This window comes from Zeugodacus cucurbitae, chromosome 2 (assembly GCF_028554725.1).
Source record: "Zeugodacus cucurbitae isolate PBARC_wt_2022May chromosome 2, idZeuCucr1.2, whole genome shotgun sequence".
Lineage (NCBI taxonomy): Eukaryota > Metazoa > Arthropoda > Insecta > Diptera > Tephritidae > Zeugodacus > Zeugodacus cucurbitae.
Genome location: NC_071667.1, coordinates 41,503,942 through 41,525,515, shown reverse-complemented (window position 1 = coordinate 41,525,515; position 21,574 = coordinate 41,503,942). Strand labels below are relative to the sequence as shown.

Sequence of the window (21,574 nt, the reverse complement as noted above, 5' to 3'; positions counted from 1 at the left end):
GTCTCCTGTTATATCGGAAGAGACGAAAGTATTCTATCTACACTGTGTCATAAAAACACTCAGAGGTGCTGCATTGGACGTGGTTAGACGAGAGCAACCACCAGATTGGATAACGCTGAGGCAACACTAATCCTAGAAATAAGCAATATTAAATTTAAAAATATTGTTAAGCTACTATGCGAAGAGATTAATTTAGAAGTTTGTAAAGTAAAAGATGTTATCAAACTAAAAAATTAAAGTTGCTCAACTAAAATGAAATAGATCAGATAAGTTTGAAAACATTAAAAAGAGAATTGCCAAACTATTTAACTGCGTTAATAAACGCAAATCTTGCTACTGACCTTAAGTCAGCAATCAAAATATTAAAATAAAACGATGTTTATGAAAATAATAAATAATTCTCTAAACAAAAAACAATTCAAATAACTAACACAAATTCAAAACCACCTAATTATATGAATAACAATAATAATAGTAATATAGAATACTTTGCAACCAATACGAGTCAATTTCCGGTTCGTTCCAATTACAACACTATCAAAAAATTATCCGTTTTCCAATGAAAATAATTATTATAAAAATAAACCATTTTTCAATGAACATAGCAATCAACAAAATATGTACTGTACAAAACAATAATTTCCCACAAGTTAGGCAAACACCTTTCAATTCTGCAAACATTTATACTAATAGAAACTTAAATAATTTAAAACAAGATAAGATTCAAGGGTCAAACCAATCTCGACTAAGACGCTTTGGCTATCCAGAACCAATGGAACAAGATGAGGTAAATTTTCACTTAACAGCATCGGAAAGCTCCCCACAATTGAACTGAAATTTAATAAAAATTTATTATACATTTTTAGTCGACACAGGTTCATCAATTAGTTTAATAAAGCCTGGAAAAGTTTGTCTAAATGAAACTCAAGAATTGTTTAGTGAAAAACATATGAAAAAGCTGAAATTATTCGTTTATAATTTTTCGAATAACTACGATTGTTTACTTGGTTGCTACTTAAAGCTAACGTTGATCTGGGAAAAAATATGATACACATGAACGGTGTTCGGTATAACTTTTTCAAGAATAAATCAAATTCTGAAAATTTTGATAATTGCCTTCAAGAATTAAATATGAACGAAAATCATAACACTAACAGCCGGTCTCACGAAACTTAAAAAAAAAGATATTGACACAAACTTCGTAAACGCAGAAGTTTCGAGGAAGAGATTAGACAAACTTAGTAATCCTCACAAAAAGGTTAGTCTTATTAAAACTGAAGAAGATGGCGAACATCATTTTGTAAAATTTAAAAGTCAAAATGTAAGAAAATATAAAAACCAATTTAAAAGAAAAAAGAAACCCAACTAAAACTAAATCTAAGAATTGAAAATTGTATCTTATCAATATTATCATTCTTTTTTACTTATTCATTTTATATGCTAAAAACATCTTTAAATATTGTAAGAATTCTACTCAAGAACTATAACTTGTAAACAAAGAAAAATTGCAATTAGGACATTGCATTATTTTCAAATGGGAGGAGTGACATATCCTAATGTTGCATTGGAGACTTTTGCCTTTATTCAGCAAAAGCATCGCAACATCATTGCCAACATGTTCTTTATTCAGCATTTTTACCAGTCAGCGGTCCCGTACAATAAGCGGCACCGTTTTGATCAATCGCGTGTATCATAAAACACTTATATATCATCATCCTTCGAGAAAAGTTAATTCAATTGTCGCACGTGGTCAACTTCGTTTATATCGTTTATTAAAATAAATAAATATATTGCAAAAAAAAGGAAGTGTGATTTTCATGTTTAATGGATGAATATCATTAAACTACTACGGTAGAAATATTAAAAACATTACTTAATAATTGCCTTCAAGAATTAAATATGAGCGAAAATCATAACACTAACAGCCGGTTTCACGAAACTTTTTAATTGAAAATTAAGTTCCATTTAATTTTAATTTTTATTTAACTTTGCACGTAAGTTTCCTGCGTTTCACCATTATTGACATTTGGCATCCAAAAAATTATAAGGCAGGGATGTTAGTAAGAATAACAGCTGCTTTATGTTAACAAATAAATTGTATTTCTTTGTCAAAATGGTAAACAAATGGGAATTTAGCTGATAGAAAACGCGTAACCCTGGTTACATATGACAGTATTTAAATAATATTTAAATGGCAAAGGGTGACCATTTAAATAAAAATTAAGTCAAATGGTGAAACTGAAATTAATTATTTTTCACTTAAATTTGTTTCGTGAAACCGGCTGTAAAGATAGTAAATTTAGACTTGAACATTTAAATTCCGAAGAGTTAAATGAATTAAAAAAACTTTTAAATAAATTTGAAAACATATTTTATAAAGAAGGGGACAAACTCACCTTTACTCATAAAATAAAACATAGAATCAAAACGGTTCATGAAGATCCAATATATATAAAGTCGTATAGATATCCTGAAATTCATAAATCAGAAGTAAACAAAGAAATAAAAGAAAAGCTTGAAAATCAAATCATTTCTCATAGTGATTCCCCATATTCAGCACCGATTGGGTGGTACCAAAGAAGTCAGATGCTTCAGGTAAAACGAAGTGGAGGTTTTTCGCAAGCTCAATAGTATTACTAGTGATGGAATTCTCGAAAAACTAGGTAGGTGTATGTATTTTTCAACAATAGACTTAGCGCAAGGCTTCCATCAAATAGAAATGGATCCGGCAGATAGAAAAAAAACTACTACTACTCTACTCAGAGCGGACATTTTGAATTTTTAAGAATGCCATTTGGGCTTAAAAATGCAATTTTAAATTATCCCGTTCCTAAAACGGAAAAAGAAATAAAACAATTTCTTGGTTTGGCGGGATTTTATCGTAAATTTATCCAAAACAGTTCTGAAATAACTAAACCTTTGACTAACTGTCTCAAAAAGGACAATAAAATAAATAGCTCAGATGAGAAATTCGTGGAAGCTATAAACACTATAATTGTAATTAAAATTTTACTAATGATCCAATTCTGGCATATCCAAATTATGAGATAATATTTACATTGACGACTGATGCGTCAAATGTGGCATTAGGGGGAGTGTTAAGCCAACAGGTATATCCAATTTGTTTTGCTAGTCGCACACTCAATGAACATGAACTGCACTACTCAACTACTGAGAAAGAACTTTTAGCCATGGTTTGGGCTACTAAATATTTTAGACCATATTTATACGGCAGGAAATTTTTAATAAATAGTGATCATAGACCATTGTAATGGCTCCACAACTTAAGGGAACCAAACTCCAAATTACAAAGATGGAAGATTCGACTTAAGGAGTATGACTTTGACGTAAAATACATATCAGGTAAAGAAAATCGTGTAGCAGACGCTCTTTCTCGTATTAAAATTTCGGAATGCTCTTTTAATGAAGAATCTGAATCAAACGTAGACACTGTTCATTCTGCCGATGAAAATTCCGAAAGTTTTATTAAGATAACAGAGCGACCATTAAATGTATTCAAAAATCAAATTAAATTAATAAGAGATTGTAAAGACTCAACTACAATAACGAATTTTTTTTAATAACCTAATTGTAATTACATACAAAGAATTAACTACAGATTATATTAAACATATAATTAAAACTCATTTATTAACAAGTAAGGAAGGGCTAAGTTCGGGTGTAACCGAACATTTTATACTCTCGCAATTTATTTATTTAACTTAATTAATATTATATAATACACAATTTGACCCACATATTCGTCACATATATTGTATAAAGTCCATTGAAAGTTGGAAACCATAATATTAGGTTAGAAGCACCGAGGTCCTCATGTTCGATATATGGGGCCTTGAAAACCTATGGTCCGATTTTGGCGATTTTTAGAACGGGGCTGCCACACTATAAACATAGTATTTGTGCAAAGTTCTGCACCGATATCTTCACTAGTGCTTACTTTATATATTGTGAAGTAAACGATCCAGATCGTCTTCAAAGTTCAGGTATATAGGAAGTAGGCGTGGTTGTGAAGCGATTTGGCCTATTTTCACAACATATTATTGGGAGGTAAGGAAACTATTACAAAGCAAGTTTCATTGAAATCGGTTGAGTAGTTCCTGAGATATGGTTTTTGACCCATAAGTGGGCGATGCCACACCTATTTTCCATTTTGTAAAAAAATCTGAGTGCAGCTCCTATCTGCCATTGCTTATGTGAAATTTAGTGTTTCTGACGTTTTTCCTTAGCGAGTTAACCCACTTTTAGTAATTTTCAACCTAACCTTTGTATGGGAGGTGGGCGTGGTTATTATCCGATTTCAACTATTTTCATGGGGTGTGGTGGGATAAGTAAGAGAATCGATTGCAGAAAGTTTGGTTTATATAGCTTTATTGGTTTGCGAGTTATATACAAAAAACCTATTTTAGGGCGGGGGCACGCCCACTTAAAAAAAATTACATCCAAATGTGCCCCTCCCTAATGCGATCCTATGTTTCAAATTTTATTTTCATAACTTTATTTATAGCTTAGTTATGACACTGTATAGGTTTTCGGTTTTCGCCATTTTGTGGGCGTGGCAGTATATATAACCCCATATCTAACTCTTTTATTTCTTGGTGACACAAACAACCGTTATGTGAACAAAACTATGATACTCTGTGCAACAGGTTGCGAGAGTATAAAAAGTAATACAACAATTTGTATGCCCGTTGATACTGATTTTATACAATTTCAAAACGTTTGTAAGACAATAATTACAACAAGTCGCAACAAGATTTATCGGTGTACAAAAGAATTAGAAAACATTACAGATTTTGCAAATTTTAAAAGTAAAGTACTTCAAATCCATTTAAGTGGACTTCATCAAGGTGCAAGAAGGTTGCAAAATGTTTTAAATTACAGTATTATTACCCCAATTATCTTAAGGAAATCAGCAAAATAATAAATGAATGTGAACTTTGTAATCATTGTAAGAACGATCATATTTCTAACAAAATGCCATTCAAAATTACACCGCCAGTTTACAAAATAAGAGAAAATATGTTGTAGATTTTTGGAAATGGAATAATGAATATTATTTAACATGTATCGATTTATATTCTAAGTTTGCTATGATAGAAAAAGTTAAAGCATTGACCTGGCTGGAACCCAAAAAGCATTGCCAAAAATTTTTAATAGTGTAATTCATTAAATATAAAAGTAGAAGTAACCACCGGTAAATCTGGTATTGCTATTTACATTGAAAGACTACATAAAACTTTAAATGAAAAACTTAGAATAATCAACACTTCATATACAATATTTTTTAATAAAAATTCACCAAAACATGATCCTCAAATTATTAAAGAACAGAGAATAAATAATGTAAATTAAAACCGTCAAGAAAAAGATATTGACACAAACTTTGTAAACGCAGAAGTTTCGAGGAAGAGATTAGACAAACTTAGTAATCCTTACAAAAAAGTAAGTCTTATTAAAACTGAAGAAGATGGCGAACATCATTTTGTAAAATTTAAAAGTCAAAATGTAAGAAAATATAAAAACCATTTTAAAGAAACAAGTAAGGAAAGGCTAAGTTCGGGTGTAACCGAACATTTTATACTCTCGCAATTTATTGAAGAAATTTTATTAAGATAACGCACACATTTACCCATAAATTCGGCATAAAGTTTAATAGAATAACGAAAATCGTCATATATAGATATGAGGGCTGAGGTAATTCCTGAACCTAGTTCATTCAATTTCACCAGCAAGGGACACTATATCCAATACTATACGCTCACTTAATTTTGCTAAGATATATCACATATTAACCAATACATATATGCGTAATAAAGCCCAACGAATTTTTGAAAAACCTATAATTATGTATATGGGAGCTAGGAGATGTTGTGACCCGATTTTAATAATTTTTGGAACAGAGACGCACTATTGGAAGAAAACAATTTCCTCTGAATTACATTAAATTAGCTGAGAGATTTACCCATATTTTCGGTTAAAATTTAACCTTAGGCGCTGAGTTCGACATGTTCGGTATCTGGGGCCTTGAAAAGTTATAGTCCGTTTTCGACAATTTTTTCACAAGTGATGCCACAGATCATAAACTGTATTTGTGTAAAGTTTTATTTCGCTATCATCATTGTTTCCTAATATATATACATATTATAAAGTGAAAGATTCAGATGGAATTCAAAATTGAGTTATAAAGAAAGTAGTCGTGGTTGTGAACCGATTTCATCATCTTTCCACACATGTCATCAGGGTGTCAATAAAATATTATATACCGAATTTCATTGAAATCTGTCGAGTAGTTCCTGAGATATGGTTTTTGACCCATAAGTGGGCGATGCCACGTCCATTTTCCATTTTGTAAAAAGATTTGAGTGCAGCTTCCTTCTGCCATCATTTCTGTGAAATTTTGTATTTCTGACGTTTCTCGTTAGTGAGTTAACGTACTTTTAGTCATTTTCAACCTAATCTTTGTATGGGAGGTGGGCGTGGTTATTATCCGATTTCTTTCATTTTTGGACTGTATAAGGAAACGGCTAAAAGAAACGACTGCAGAAAGTTTGGTTTATATAGCTTTATTGGTTTGCAAGATATATATAAAAAACATATTTTGGGGCGGGGTCACGCCCACTTTTCCAAAAAAATTGCATTCAAATGTGCCCCTCCCTAATGCGATCCTATGTTCCAAAGTTTATTTTCATAACTTTATTTATGGCTTAGTTATAGCTCTTTATGTGTTTTTGGTTATCGCCATTTTGTGGGCGTGGCAGTGGTCCGATTCCGCCCATCTTTGAACTTAACCTTCTTATGGTGCCAAGGAACACGTGTTCCAAGTTTCATTAAGATATCTCAATTTTTACTCAAGTTACAGCTTGCACGGATGGACAGACGGACAGACAGACATCCGGATTTGAACTTTACTCGTCACCCTGATCACTTTGGTATATATAACCCTATATCTAACTCGTTTAGTTTTAGGACTTACAAACAACCGTTATGTGGACAAAACTATGATACTCTCTTTAGCAACTTTTGCTGCGAGAGTATAAAAAGAAACCCAACTAAAACTAAATCTAAGAATTGAAAATTCTATCTTATCAATATTATCATTCCTTTTTACTTATTCATTTTATATGCTAAAAATATCTTTAAATATTGTAAGAATTCTACTCAAGAACTTTAACTTGTAAACAAAGAAAAATTGCAATTAGGACATTGCATTATTTTCAAATGGGAGGAGTAACATATCCTAATGTTGCATTGGAGACTTTTGTCTCTATTCAGCAAAAGCATCGCAACATCATTGCCAACATGTTCTTTATTCAGCATTTTTACCAGTCAGCGGTCCCGTACAATAAGCGGCAATTATGATCAATCGCGTGTATCATGAAACACTTATATATCATCATCCTTCGAGAAAAGTTAATTCAATTGTCGCACGTGGTCAACTTCGTTTATATCGTTTAATAAAATAAAAAAATATGTTGCAAAAAACAGGAAGTGTGATTTTCATGTTTAATGAACGAATATCATTAAACTACTACAGTAGAAATATAAAAAACATTACTTACATATGTACATATCTTCAAATAAATCAGTATACAGTGGAACTTCTCTAACTCGAATCACAATACTCCACAAAAAACTTGGTGTTAGAGAGACTTCGAGTTATAGAATTTTCAAAAAGCTGTAAAGTATAGATTTATACTAGGGCTCTTAAAATTATTCGATTAACCTGAAAACCGATTATTCGTATATCCGGTTTGTAACCGTTCGTACGAATATTAACCGGTTAGTACTATTCGATTAGTCGCAATGTTAAGACTATTCGAATAGTCGTTCTACTGCGGTTATTCGAATAGTTATACTGTCACTATTCGAATAAATGAAAATGGTTTGAAATCGAAGCAGCCTTTGATTTTTGTTTGTTTTTACTTGTGAAAATGTCAATTGTGCGCATTTTTCCTGTGTTTTTTAAATAAAAAGAGAAATTTAATGAACTTACACTGTTCGAATAGTCGACAACGAACGGTTAACCGGATAGTCGGAAATGAGCGGTTAAACGAATAGTCGATGACTGACTATCCGAATACTGCAAACCGAATATTATTATTCGAATAATGCCCTATCCGGTTATTTTTATTTTTTATATATATATTTTTTATTTTTTATATTATGACATGACCAAAAAGTTCGATTTATGGAACGAAATTTGTATGAAAGTTACCGTCTATTGTCACTTCAAGAGTTCGAGTCATGGAGAACTTGAGTTATAGAAATTCGAGTTAGGGAAGGAAATTTGGCTTCTAAATGCTATTCGGAGTTAACTTCCCCCGTTGCAGCTCAGGATGCTGCTTGCAAAAAATTATATAATGTTGCTTTCATTAGATTTGCATTAAAATTATTGAATTTGACTTACATTTCTTCATTATCCATTTCAAATTTTTCATCACATGTGGTGACTTTTTTAAGTTTTTTTCTTATGAGGTTCGAGCCAGAATAGCTTCACAAAATATGCCTCACAAGAAATCTCTCAAAATTTTTAATTTAGTACAGATAATCACTGAAGAAAGGGACCCCGGCAGAACAGTTTCAGTGGGATGATAGGAATAAATTTATTCAGCCTAATTTGAAAAAAAAAAAAACAAAATATATTATCAAACATTAACTTTCTTACTTTGCAGAGAATAAGTGAAATCGAACTTAAACAGCATCCGTTATTGCACAATTTTAAAATTTCATTATGGTTTTTCACTTTACAATGGATAAATCAAACATCGGTGCAGAAATCAAAAATTAGATCTAATAGTGCCGTTAATGTACTAAAACAGTCGTCGACAATTGGCCTAAACCTTTTGTTACGAACGATATGGCAGCATCATTAACGTAATCCTAATTAGTTACGTTTTTTCCTAATTACTTACGTATGTCCTAATTACATACGCGCTTATTGCTATCGTGGCGAATTTTGATTGGTCGATTTGGAGAAACGGGGGCAATCAGAAGATCAGTTAGCAAAGAAGGAATAAATAGGCAAAAGCGGGAGCCGTTGCTAACAGATCGGCATTATCGCATTAGAGGGTAGAGTGTAAAGTAAATTGTTTAATTCTCAGAACTAATTGTTAATTAATTTAAATTAAAATAATAAATTAATATAAATTAATTCAAAACTAGCGTTTTAGTTCGAATTGCAAAAAATTCTTTATATTTTTTTACATCTTAAAAAATTTACTCTACCCTCATCGCGCATTCCATAGAAGTGGAAATTATAATGTTGCGTGCTAACAATCCTGAGATGTCCGCTGTACCAGCTAACTTCGCTGGAGCTACCAGTCTCACTGCTTCTACAAGCTTCCCAATGGTGAGTAATTTGGAAGAAAGCAGTTCTACTGAAAGGCCTGCCGAACAAGGAATCTCTGTGATGCACGCTGAGAATTTGAACGTGGGCACCTCGTATGGAGCTCCACCACGTGTCGATGGGGTGCATACGGTATCACGCCCACAAATGCATTTTCATGGAAGCCAACCCGCAACTCCTGTTCACTCCGCAAATTCTATTGGTCCTCAAGGGCTACGTCGCCGGGCTGAGTTGCTACGTGAGCAGAGTGAAATTCTACGTCAGCGGGAAGCTTTACCGAGGGAACAGCACAGCTTCCTAGATCGCATAGACGCAATGGGTTTCGAAGATGACATAGATGAATACTCAATGCCTAGAGTCTCAACCGGGATGAGGGATCAGGCGCCTCTCCCATCACAAATATTGCAGTTACCTCCAGAATTTGTAGCGCCCTTTAATAGAGCCGTTTCAATCGCAAACTCTGTAAGTAATAGTGGACCTACGCAGCACAACAATATCCCAAATAGAACATCATCTGATCAACGAGGTGAAAGTAACCTACAAGCACCTATCCTTCAATCGTTATTGGACAGGATACAGTCGTTAGAGCAACAGTTGCGACAGAACTCGACATTATTTCCGGAATGTCCTCCGCCGCAACCAACGCATACAACTTTGCCTACAGCTGGACACGCTAACAGCCTGTCTTTTGGAGCCTCAGCTTATCGCCGGCTAACCAGGGATCAGGTGGCGTCTCGTAACAGCCTTGCTAAAGAGTTGCCCAAATATGATGGCAAACCCAGCGAGTGGCCGTTGTTTTATGCTGCTTATAATCAATCGACAGATGTTTGTGGATTCTCTGACGAAGAGAATCTGTTACGACTGCGGCAGGCGTTGGAAGGTCCAGCGCGGAAGGCAGTTAAAAATCTGCTACTTCACTCCTCATGCGTGAACCAAATTATGGCTACGCTTCAAATGAGATTTGGACGACCAGAATTGATCATCAGTGTTTTGCAACGACAAATTTACGAATTGCCTCCTCCATCAGAGAGTCATCTGGAATCTATAGTCGACTTTGCTGTAGAAGTGCAAAACATCTGTGCAACAATGTCAGTATCTGGCCTGATTAGTCATTTGAATAATCCCGAATTTGAACAGCGGTTGGTTTCGAAATTACCTGGGCTTCTACCGGCATACTGGGGCATGCATAAGCGAACCCTGACAGTATGCAATCTACAAAACTTCAGCGATTGGCTATTCCAGTTAGCTCAAGGGGCCAACTGCGTTATCGTCCCGAAGGAATCGGTAAGAGAGCGTAAACGCGGGACAGTTAATCATCATTTTAATTCGGTAAGATGTATCGTTTGCGATGAAAACTGTGGTGAAGTCTTTAATTGTACCTCTTTCAAGGAAATGCCACGAAGTCAAAGGTGGCAAGTAGTTCGAAAATCGAAACTATGTCATCGATGTTTGAGAAAACATGCAACGAATAAATGTATTGCCGTTAAACCTTGCAGCGTTAATGGATGCACTCACAATCATCATCCGCTACTCCACAACTTAAACCTTAATCAAGCAGTAGCTGAAAAATCATCAAAAAACGTCAACGTGTTATCCAGAGCGCAGTCTGCCAATATAAATGCGCATATTTCAACCGAGAGTTGCACTCTGTTTCGAATACTTCCAGTAGTTTTACACTCAGGCCATTGTAGAGTGTCAACATACGCTTTCATAGATGATGGTTCGTCTCTTACCCTCATCGATGATGAGCTTTTAAAACGACTGAAAGTAAGAGGCACACCGCAACCACTCTGCCTACGTTGGACTGGTGACACACATCGTTATGAGAACGAGTCGGTCGTAGCCGACCTAAGCATATCAGCTCCAAATGGGCATAAGAAATTTGCTCTTAAGGGTGTTCGCTCCGTCAAGAAGCTTCATTTGCCTACGCAATCGCTTAACGCTTTCAAATTGCAGTCCGATTTCAAACACTTGGAAGGGTTGCCATTGCAATCCTATTCGAACGCCATTCCGCAACTGCTTATTGGCTTAAATAACGCGACATTAGGATCTCCTATAAAATCATTATATGGAGCAGAAAATGAACCAATTGCAGAAAAATCTAAACTTGGATGGACATTGAAAGGTCTTACGCCTGACCCATACGTTGATACCATACACCATGTCTACCATATTTGTGATTGCTCGGCAACAGCCGAACTGCTTGAAATTACCAAATCGTACATTTGCCTCGACAACTTGGGTGTGTCAACCAAACCTGTTGTCATAATATCTACGGAGGACGAGGCTGCTTTGGAGCAATTACAAAACCATACTATTCGTATTGGAAGTCATTTTGAGACCAGTTTATTGTGGAAGCATCCGGACATCCAGATACCCGATAGCCTTCCAATGGCCTTATTTCGGGCCCGATGTCTACGGACAAAAATGCAACGCGACCACAAACTGGCTGAAACTCTTAACCAAAAGATTCACGATTATATGCAGAAGGGGTACATCAGACGTTTAGGGCCATCGGACGCTGCCGTAAAAAAATACTGGTATTTGCCGATTTTTGCAGTAACCAACCCCAACAAACCAGGAAAGATTCGATTAGTCTGGGACGCAGCTGCTAAGGTAAATGGCATATCTCTAAACAGCATGCTGCTGAAAGGTCCCGATCTAACCACCCCTTTGCACAAGGTGCTCTTTAAGTTTCGACAAAAGCGAATTGCAATCACTGCCGATATTGCTGAAATGTTTCATCAAGTTCGTGTCCGAAAAAAAGATCAGAACTTCCAACGCTTTCTTTGGTATGAACCAAACGCTAATGAGCCAACTACGTTTGTCATGACGGTGATGACCTTTGGGGCTACATGTTCACCAAGCTGCGCACAATATGTCAAAAATAAGAATGGTGAAGAATTCAAACAGGAGTACCCTAATGCTTCAAAGTGTATAATCGAAAATCACTACGTCGATGATATGTTGGTGAGTGTGGATACTGAAGAAGAAGCTATAAGATTAGCACAAGATGTTCGGCATATTCATTCGCTAGGGGGCTTTCATATAAGAAATTTTTTGTCCAACTCTAGTCGAGTACTGACTACCCTAAATGAGCATCCATTAGATGCGCTATCTCTCGATCTTAATAATGAGCTGCCTACTGAGAAGGTTTTAGGCATGTGGTGGATTACATCCAGCGACCATTTCGCCTTTCGTGTATCCGCTAAGTACAGAAATTCTGACATATTTCTATGTCAACGGCGACCTACTAAACGTGAGGTCTTGAGCCTGGTGATGACTATATACGACCCTCTTGGGCTAATTGGATTCTACGTAACATATGCCAAAGTCATCTTACAAGGGATATGGAGAGCTGGATGCGACTGGGATGTCCCAATCCCTGATGACCAATTTACCAAGTGGCTAAAATGGATTAAATTTATTCCAAAAATTGAGAGTTTGAGAATCCCACGATGCTACATGAGAACCACGATTGACGGAGTTCCTCAAATTACATTACATACATTTGTTGATGCAAGCGAAAGCAGTTATGCGGCAGTGTGTTATCTTCGATACTCATACGGCGATACAATTAACTGTACAATGGTCGCTAGTAAAACAAGAGTAGCCCCACTTAAGTTAGTATCTATACCTCGTTTAGAACTGAAAGCAGCTCTCTTAGGAGCTCGCCTCGCCAAACATGTAATTGAATCGCACTCTATCCACATTGATAAACGCGTTTTTTGGTCAGATTCACGTACGGTATTAGCTTGGCTACAATCCGATCATCGCCGTTATAAACAGTTCGTAGCCTTCCGAGTTAGTGAAATCCTAGAGTTGACTGACGTCAAGGAATGGCACTGGGTTCCAACTGGAGAAAATGTTGCTGATGAAGCTACCAAATGGAATGGTGATCCTGACTTTTCGAACGACAGTCGGTGGTTTAAGGGGCCACCGTTTTTATACCTCTCGCATGAAAAGAGGTTTATGTCTGATGAAGCACAATGTGTTTCAACTGAAGAGCTGCGTCCGCAGTTTACCGGCATTCATAACTCAACCTTAGAACAGCTTGAAGTAGTACCAGAACCTTCAAGATTTTCAACTTGGAACCGTTTACTTCGTGGAACCGCTATGACTATGTATTGCTCTCGGATTTGGTTAAGTGTTATTCGAGACAATCAATTCATTGGTGATGCACCAAATAGTGAAGATTTTCGTAAAGCGGAGCGCTGTCTTTGGAGAAAAGTCCAGCATGACAGCTTCAAAGACTCTATCAAGTCTTTAGAATCCGGAAAGGTTATTGACAAATCTAGTAATATTTTCAAACTATCACCTTATCTGGATGACTACGGAGTTTTACGAATAAACGGTAGAGTTAAGATACATGGGCGGCCAGACCAAGTATTGTTGCCTTCAGATCATCACGTTACGCATTTAATTATAAATTATTTTCATATAAAGTATCATCATGGCAGCTTGGAAACAGTGATCAACGAAATAAGGCAATTCTACTGGATTATAAAACTTCGCACACTGGCCAATAAAATTCGACGCAATTGTCAGTATTGTAAAAACAAATCATCTCAACCTCGACCACCTATGATGGCCTGTCTACCTCCAGCCCGGACTTCAGCATTTAGTCGACCGTTTTCCTACGTAGGCGTTGACTACTTCGGCCCACTCCTGGTTACGGTTAAAAGGAGTACAGAGAAAAGATACGGAGTGTTGTTCACCTGTTTAACAACTAGAGCAGTTCACATCGAAATTGCATACTCGCTATCAACCGACTCCTGTATTTTAGCTATACGTAATTTCATGGCCCGCCGAGGGAGTCCTTTAGAAATATGGAGTGACAATGGTACAAACTTCAAAGGTGCTGAAAGGGAGTTGAAATCAGCATTTGAACTGTTAGATAAAAATCTTCTAACGAAGACGTTTACCTCTGCTGCAACTAATTGGCGTTTTATACCACCCGCTTCGCCCCACATGGGTGGAGCCTGGGAGCGGTTGGTCCGGTCAGTAAAGCAGATACTGAAACAAATTCTGACAACTAACCGTCCAAGTGACGAACTACTTCGTGCAGTCTTAATGGAGGTCGAAATGACTATTAACTCTCGTCCATTAACTTACATCCCCATCGACCACGAAGAGGAGGAAGCACTCACGCCTAACCATTTCCTGCTAAGTAGCTCAAGTGGTGTTAAGCCAATCGCAGAACCAGTTACTGAGACCACTTTAATGCGTCGTAACTGGCGAACATCACAGCAACTAGCCGATGCATTCTGGAGACGCTGGATTTTGGAGTATCTACCCACCATAACCAGACGAACCAAATGGTTTTCGGATGTAAAGCCTATTCAAATCGGTGATATTGGGTACATCGTTGACCCCAATAGTCCAAGAAACTGCTGGCCTAAAGGCAGAGTGATTCAGGTACGAAAAAGTGATGATGGAAAAGTCAGAAGCGCTACTCTGAAGACCTCTTGCGGCATCTTTGAGAGACCAGCTGCCAAAATAGCCGTTCTAGATTTGATGAGTTTGGTACACCCTGATCAACAGGATATACCGGGGGGGAGTGTTACGAACGATATGGCAGCATCATTAACGTAATCCTAATTAGTTACGTTTTTTCCTAATTACTTACGTATGTCCTAATTACATACGCGCTTATTGCTATCGTGGCGAATTTTGATTGGTCGATTTGGAGAAACGGGGGCAATCAGAAGATCAGTTAGCAAAGAAGGAATAAATAGGCAAAAGCGGGAGCCGTTGCTAACAGATCGGCATTATCGCATTAGAGGGTAGAGTGTAAAGTAAATTTTTTAATTCTCAGAACTAATTGTTAATTAATTTAAATTAAAATAATAAATTAATATAAATTAATTCAAAACTAGCGTTTTAGTTCGAATTGCAAAAAATTCTTTATATTTTTTTACACCTTTCTTAATTCCATATATGTATGTGCATATGTCTTTGACTTATTGAGTGAGCATATTTACATAATTAACTGAATGTGGTCAGTAAGGACATTACAAGGGATGTGGTATATGTATGTTGAAATATTTGATACGTTGTTTTTAATAAATAATGCTTAAGATTTGTTGTTATTGTAGATCGGCTTGATCGTTTAGTTAATATCGAGTATTCCATGATACTATATGAAACATCCAAATATCACCTTTGTGACAATTTTGATAAAAGAATAGCTTCATAGCATAGCCTTTCCTCACACGTGTGGGAAAAAAATAATGTAAACAGAAACAGCTGATTTCTGTCCAATTATATTCGAATTGAATTGAATTATTTTATTACGTAAGTTTTCAAATGTATTCCAATATTTGTTATAAAATAGTTAATAATTTAACATTAATTTTACAGTAAGTCCTTTGCTCTTTAGCTAGATGTGAAGATTCTGAGCGCAAATATTCCATGCTCCGAATCTGGACTTATTTTTTCATTTTTTATTTATTTTGATTGACCCGTTATCAGTTTATCTATTCGGTTTTTATACCGATGAGAAGGTTATACGGCCTTTACTCGGTCGCCAGAACCTCATTTGCTAACCATACAGAGGGTGCCGCGTAGATGAGGTTGATAATCGGATGGCAGGGGCTATATATTCGCTTTTCGATCTCACATCCCCCGTAGTCTTTTGCTCCTCCGCGGAGCAATATCTATATCCATATGTATATAAAAATTTCATGTCGCGTTGTTTGTCCGGGATTGGCGCCTAAACTACTGAACCAATTTTACTGAAATTTTGCACACGTCTGCAGTTTAGTCTAACTTAAAAGATAGGATAGTTTATATTGAAAATTTTAGTCGCAATGTCCATCCGTTTGTCCATTCGGTCGAGCGATAATTTGAATTGAAATGAAATCGTTCGTATCCGTTACAGTTAGCAATATGAGATTGTATTGTAGATAGGCAAAATCGGACAAATGCAAAAAATAAAAAAGAAGAAATAAATTAAGACTTTTGCAACAGATATTCACAAGACCGAAGGACAATACGATTTACACATTTTTACGTAAATGGACGTGGTCACAGCTCAACATCCGTCTATCCGGTCGGTCATTTGGTCAAGCGATAATTTGATCTGGATATCCTAATATAACTTAGCTCAAACTTAGGCATTGTGTTAATATGAGAAGGTTAGAATTCTTGATGGCCAAAATCGGACTTCTGCAACGACTAAAAAATAATAGTTAAACTTAAAGGAATATAACAAAGCTACAATTTGAGTTATAAAATTCGGAACACATGAAATAGGTACGAAAAACCCCAAGAGAGAGTTTTGGTATATTTATCGTAAACCACTAAAGCTGACGGAGAAAATGGAAAGTAGTTAAATAATTTCAATTTATCAAATATACCTTATCCACAGCAATGCGTGGTCCGGTCACTAGTAATATTATATAATATAATGCATATAATCCTTTGTAATAGATTTAAAAATATTTGGAATGTAATTTTGATTTAGTTGGTTTAGTTTCAGAAAAGTTCCTATAGGACTACGAAATCTAAACTTTGTTCATTATTGGCAAAAATGTGCTAAGCTGTAATCGAATGCAATATCCATATGTACATATAGAAAACAATTTCGTCAAATTTACCCTCATTATCTTCATTTTTTTATACAAAAAAGGGGAAAAAAACTTCTTAATATAAAAACGGCTCAATAACGCGAGCCATCAACATGTTCATGTTTTTCCTCTTTGTATAAAAATAACGACAAAAGTAAAATATCACCTTTACAACAAATTCATTTTCACAACTATCCACAACGATATTTTTTATTTGTCAAGAGCATTTTACTTCTTAACAACTTATCAAGGAAAAAGCTTTTTATTTTAGACACGGAATACGAAATGCTTGATAAATTTCAATACATATACATACATACATGAGCATACGTATGTATGTATATCTTGTTTGAAATACAACCAAACTACCGTTAGTAAAGTGGAAGTAGGTCAGACAAGGTCGATCGTTTGTCGTTTTTGGGCATTCACTCGTATCGGCTATAGTATATAAGAAGACAAATATTAACAGGGTTGTAATTTTTACATTATCCTATTTGTATATAACCTACATACTAATCATTTAGAGAGTTAGTTAAGTCAGTTAGGGGTCCCATTTCATAAATTGTTGACACCAAACCTCATGCTTTCAAGCTTATCTATCTGCCAAGTTAATAGGAGCGTTAGTAAATTAAGGGAGTGAGGTGGACCCTGTCTGTACAATTTTGGCATCGAATTGGGTCATCGGCCGAAAGTGTTCGTTTGAAATCTCGACCACGCCCGCTATGAGTTCGAAACAGCTAAAATGTTGGCAGCAACAGTTTACTGTAATACATTTCTCTTGGGAAAGTGGCGCCATCGCTCGATGAAGCGATCACTGTAGCAATATCAGTTCGAAAAGTACCAATCACAGTTCAGTACCAATATAAGTTCGAAAGAAACTATCACAGTTCAGTAGCAATCACAGTTCGATAGTAGCAATCACTGTTCAGTACCAATATCATTTCGAAAGTAGCAATCACTGTTCAGTGATCACAGTAGCAAATATATTTGCGATTTCGGTAATTTTGGGTACATTGATACAAACGCAGTTAAATGTACCCAAAATTTATTAATTAGTTAATTTTGTAATCACAATTAACTAAGCAGGTAAATTTAGATTTATGTTAGAATTAATAAAAATGTAAATGTAAAAAAATAAAAAAAAAATTGTGGAGTACAAATTCTCATAAATTCGTTTTTTTTTGTTGCGATCGCAATAGCAGTATAAAATCACAGTGGTTTAAAAATAGCAATCACTGAAATCAAAAATAGCAATATCGCTCATAACTAGTCCAAGCGATAACTTAAGTAAAAATTGATCTGGTACATATGTTCGCTGACATCATGAGAGGGTTGGTATTGCAGATGGCTGAAATCGGATCTTTGCCACGCTCACGCAAAATACCGATATAAAGTGGGGCATATTTGGATGTAATTTTTTTCGAATAGTGGTCGTAACCTTGTATCTCGTAAACGAGTTATATAAACTAAACTTACTGGACACATTTTCTTTTAGCATCCAATTACACGCCAAAAAATGGGTGAAATCGGATATTAACTATGACCATATACAAGGGTTATATTGAAATTCCTTAAAAGAATTGTTTTCAACTTTTTATAAAAATGGGCGTGGCGTCGTTCACTTTTGGGTCAAAAACCATATCTCAAGAACTACTCGACCGATTTCAATGAAATTTGCTACATATTATTTGTTGTCATTATTAAGTTACCGATGAAAAATCAGAGAAATCGGTTCACAACCACGCTTATTTTTCTTATAACGCAATATACACATTAAGCACCAGTGAAGATATCGGAACAAACCACAAATACTGAATTCATCGCCTGTCATCGAACTATAACTTTGCAAGGCCCCAGATATAGAACATAAGGACCTCATTGCTTGTGGCTACTCTCCCAGATATTCGAGAAAATCACAGGAGAGATGATTTGTTAATAGTGTGCAAAAAATCTATAAAATGAAGCCAATATTTCCTCCAGCCCGCCATATACTTCACATAAGGATATTCACACTTCCGGTGGACTTAATATGAGAAATAATGAGATATCTTACCAAAATTAAGTGAACGTATAATCATGGATATTTTGTAGCTCAATTCTGGAATTACACTTTTGTATCTTTTGCGATTTCTATGAATGCGTTTGCAAAAACTTTTTTATAGCTGAATACAAATTTAATTTTTTCTGCGAACTTGTCTTTTCTGGCAAGATTAAGTACAGCCAAATATCGTAAAAATCTCACATCGCCATGCATATTTTCCTAACTGAAATGTGATAGATGATATGACTTAAGAATTCAAATTGGTTTAATACTTCCTTTAGCCCCTATATACGTAATATAACGACTTTTGTTATTAGGTTTATTTTATACAATAAATATATGCACATTAATTTTGAATATGTGCATATATTCAAAATTAAAAAAATGGGCGAAATCGGTTCAATATTCACTTTATATCAAAAATAATTATTTTCTAGCTATCCCACCAGTAGAATACTTTGTGGTTAAATCAAAAACTATTAGCCAATTAATAATTCTAATTAAGCCATTTTGACAAACTTTAAAGATTATTTGTAATAATAAAATATAGTATCAATGTATTATAATTTTGGGAAAATTAATTTACCTTCATGTAAATATATTTTTTGCTAATGAGTAATAAGTATGTTGATTATAGCTCGTTCTTTGTTCAAAGTTTTTCTGTTCCATGAGTAGATTTGTATGTATTATTTTATACAGCATAGGAATCAATCGGAAAATTTTTTTTATCGATTTCACAAGCAATAGTTATTTCGTTGTTCTAAAATACCCATTCACATTAGTTACTTGCGTGATTTTCCGAATGAGTACTTCAAATATATTTCATTTTGGGTACATAATGCTATAGGAAGCTTTGTTGTAAAATATTTGATTAAATTACTTTGGAAGTCTTCAGTTTTATAGTAATGTTTCGCACATATTTTTTGATTTTTAATTTATTTTGCCTTTATTTTTCTGTATGTTTTCATATTTAATATATATTTGCGCGTATATTAATAAAAGAAAGAAAACCGAACTTTACATTTTGTAGTTTCTATTAAATGAATGTCACTGTATTTATTATATATACATATGCAAATGTATGTATATGCTTTCAAAATGATAATTGACTTTACGCAAAAAACAAACACTGCTTATGCCACACACTATTTCACTTTTTTGAACTACACATTAAACGGTGAAATTTTTAGTTCATTTTACGAATTTCGACCGAAAATTGTTGATCAGATTTGACTAATGAACAAAACTATCTGCACTTAAAACATAACGATACAATCACATATACAACTGACATTAGCACACATGCAATCTCATTTGAAAATACAAATTTGTATATATTTATGTATATATACTGAATTTACAGCAATATTTTAATTTCCGGTTTTGCGCAGATTTATGTATAAACACACATATGTCTGTATGTTTGTTTATTGTAGGTATACTAACAAACATTTATTACTAACAAACTATATTTATTAACGTTGGTTGTTCATTTTATGTATACCAACACAAATATATGCACACATCACTTCACATGCATACGCCCACATGTATGTTTGAAAACATTTATGGAATTTTTTATTTGAAGCAAGCGCGACTTTGAAGTTTTTGAAAATGCATTTTTATTTTGAAAAGCAGAAACACTAAACGCTAGAACGTTGACATCAATAACACATTTCGCGCTATCCAATCAAGTTAGAGGGTCGAAATAGTACAAGCAACTAATCGACCAGAAAGACTTTTGATTGCTTAAAGGCCGTTGCTATTATGTACATATACATGTGCATATGTATGTGCCTCGCATAATCTTGCTCTCCTCATATTTCCTATGATCTGAAGCTCAGCAGATCAACGAACCTGTAATGAGAGGGAAAAAAGTTGTTTGTGTGTCACAAATATTTATACTTACATATATACATAAGTAGAGATTTATATATTATTTATGTATGCTTATATGCGCATGCAGTTCGGCAAGTTATTTAGGATTTTTCGTTTTGGGACCGGTTTTGCCTCGCTCACAATTCTCTCTCACATTATTACTAAGACAATGTTGCTAGAAAACTTAGCTTAGGCCATTGAGATTGTTTATACGTGCCTGTGCTTAGCTTACAAATTATGCGCAAAAAATCATAAAAACAAAAGATTATTTGTTGGCCGGCGTATATCGAGTCTCGAAATTGCCGATCGAAAATATTGCGTACATAAATGTTGCCTAAGCTAAAACAACTTTTTTTATTTCAGACGTGTATATTAGTGGGGTGTAGACGTGTAGTCTATTGTAATCTTTTAGAATTAAAAATATTGCACGTGTGAAGTTTTCCATGCTTATGAAACATTTTGAATACATGTTGTAATTAAAAAAAAAATCCAAAAAAATTTGTTTGTTTGCTAAGATTTTCTCAAACTTGGGCAATGAAATATTAAATTAAGCTTACAGTTATAAAATAATGTGTAACATTAGGTTGGCAAATATCTCCCTACCGCTTTTTTCTCTTTATTTAATGCTTTATAAAAAGTGTTACAGTGATTGGATTTAGTTCCAATATGCGTTCGTTCGATAATCTGTTTCCACCTAGACGGCAACTTCATAATAAT

At 34.8% G+C, this 21,574-nt stretch overlaps 1 protein-coding gene across 8 annotated transcripts in view; it reads right to left on the bottom strand.

The window, feature by feature from the left end:
* Positions 1-20,827, bottom strand: part of LOC105220320 (cadherin-86C) — a 98,341-nt gene extending 77,514 nt beyond the window's left edge. For 2 of the 8 annotated variants that reach the window (XM_054234178.1, XM_054234249.1), the window contains exon 1: positions 19,566-20,807. The gene's annotated coding sequence lies outside the window, so the exon portion shown is untranslated. Of the gene's footprint in view, positions 1-736; positions 832-19,565 lie in introns of all 8 variants that reach the window. The other 6 variants (XM_054234112.1, XR_008471919.1, XM_054234295.1 and 3 more) reach the window with 6 other exon arrangements.
* Positions 20,828-21,574: the final 747 nt, after the last annotated feature.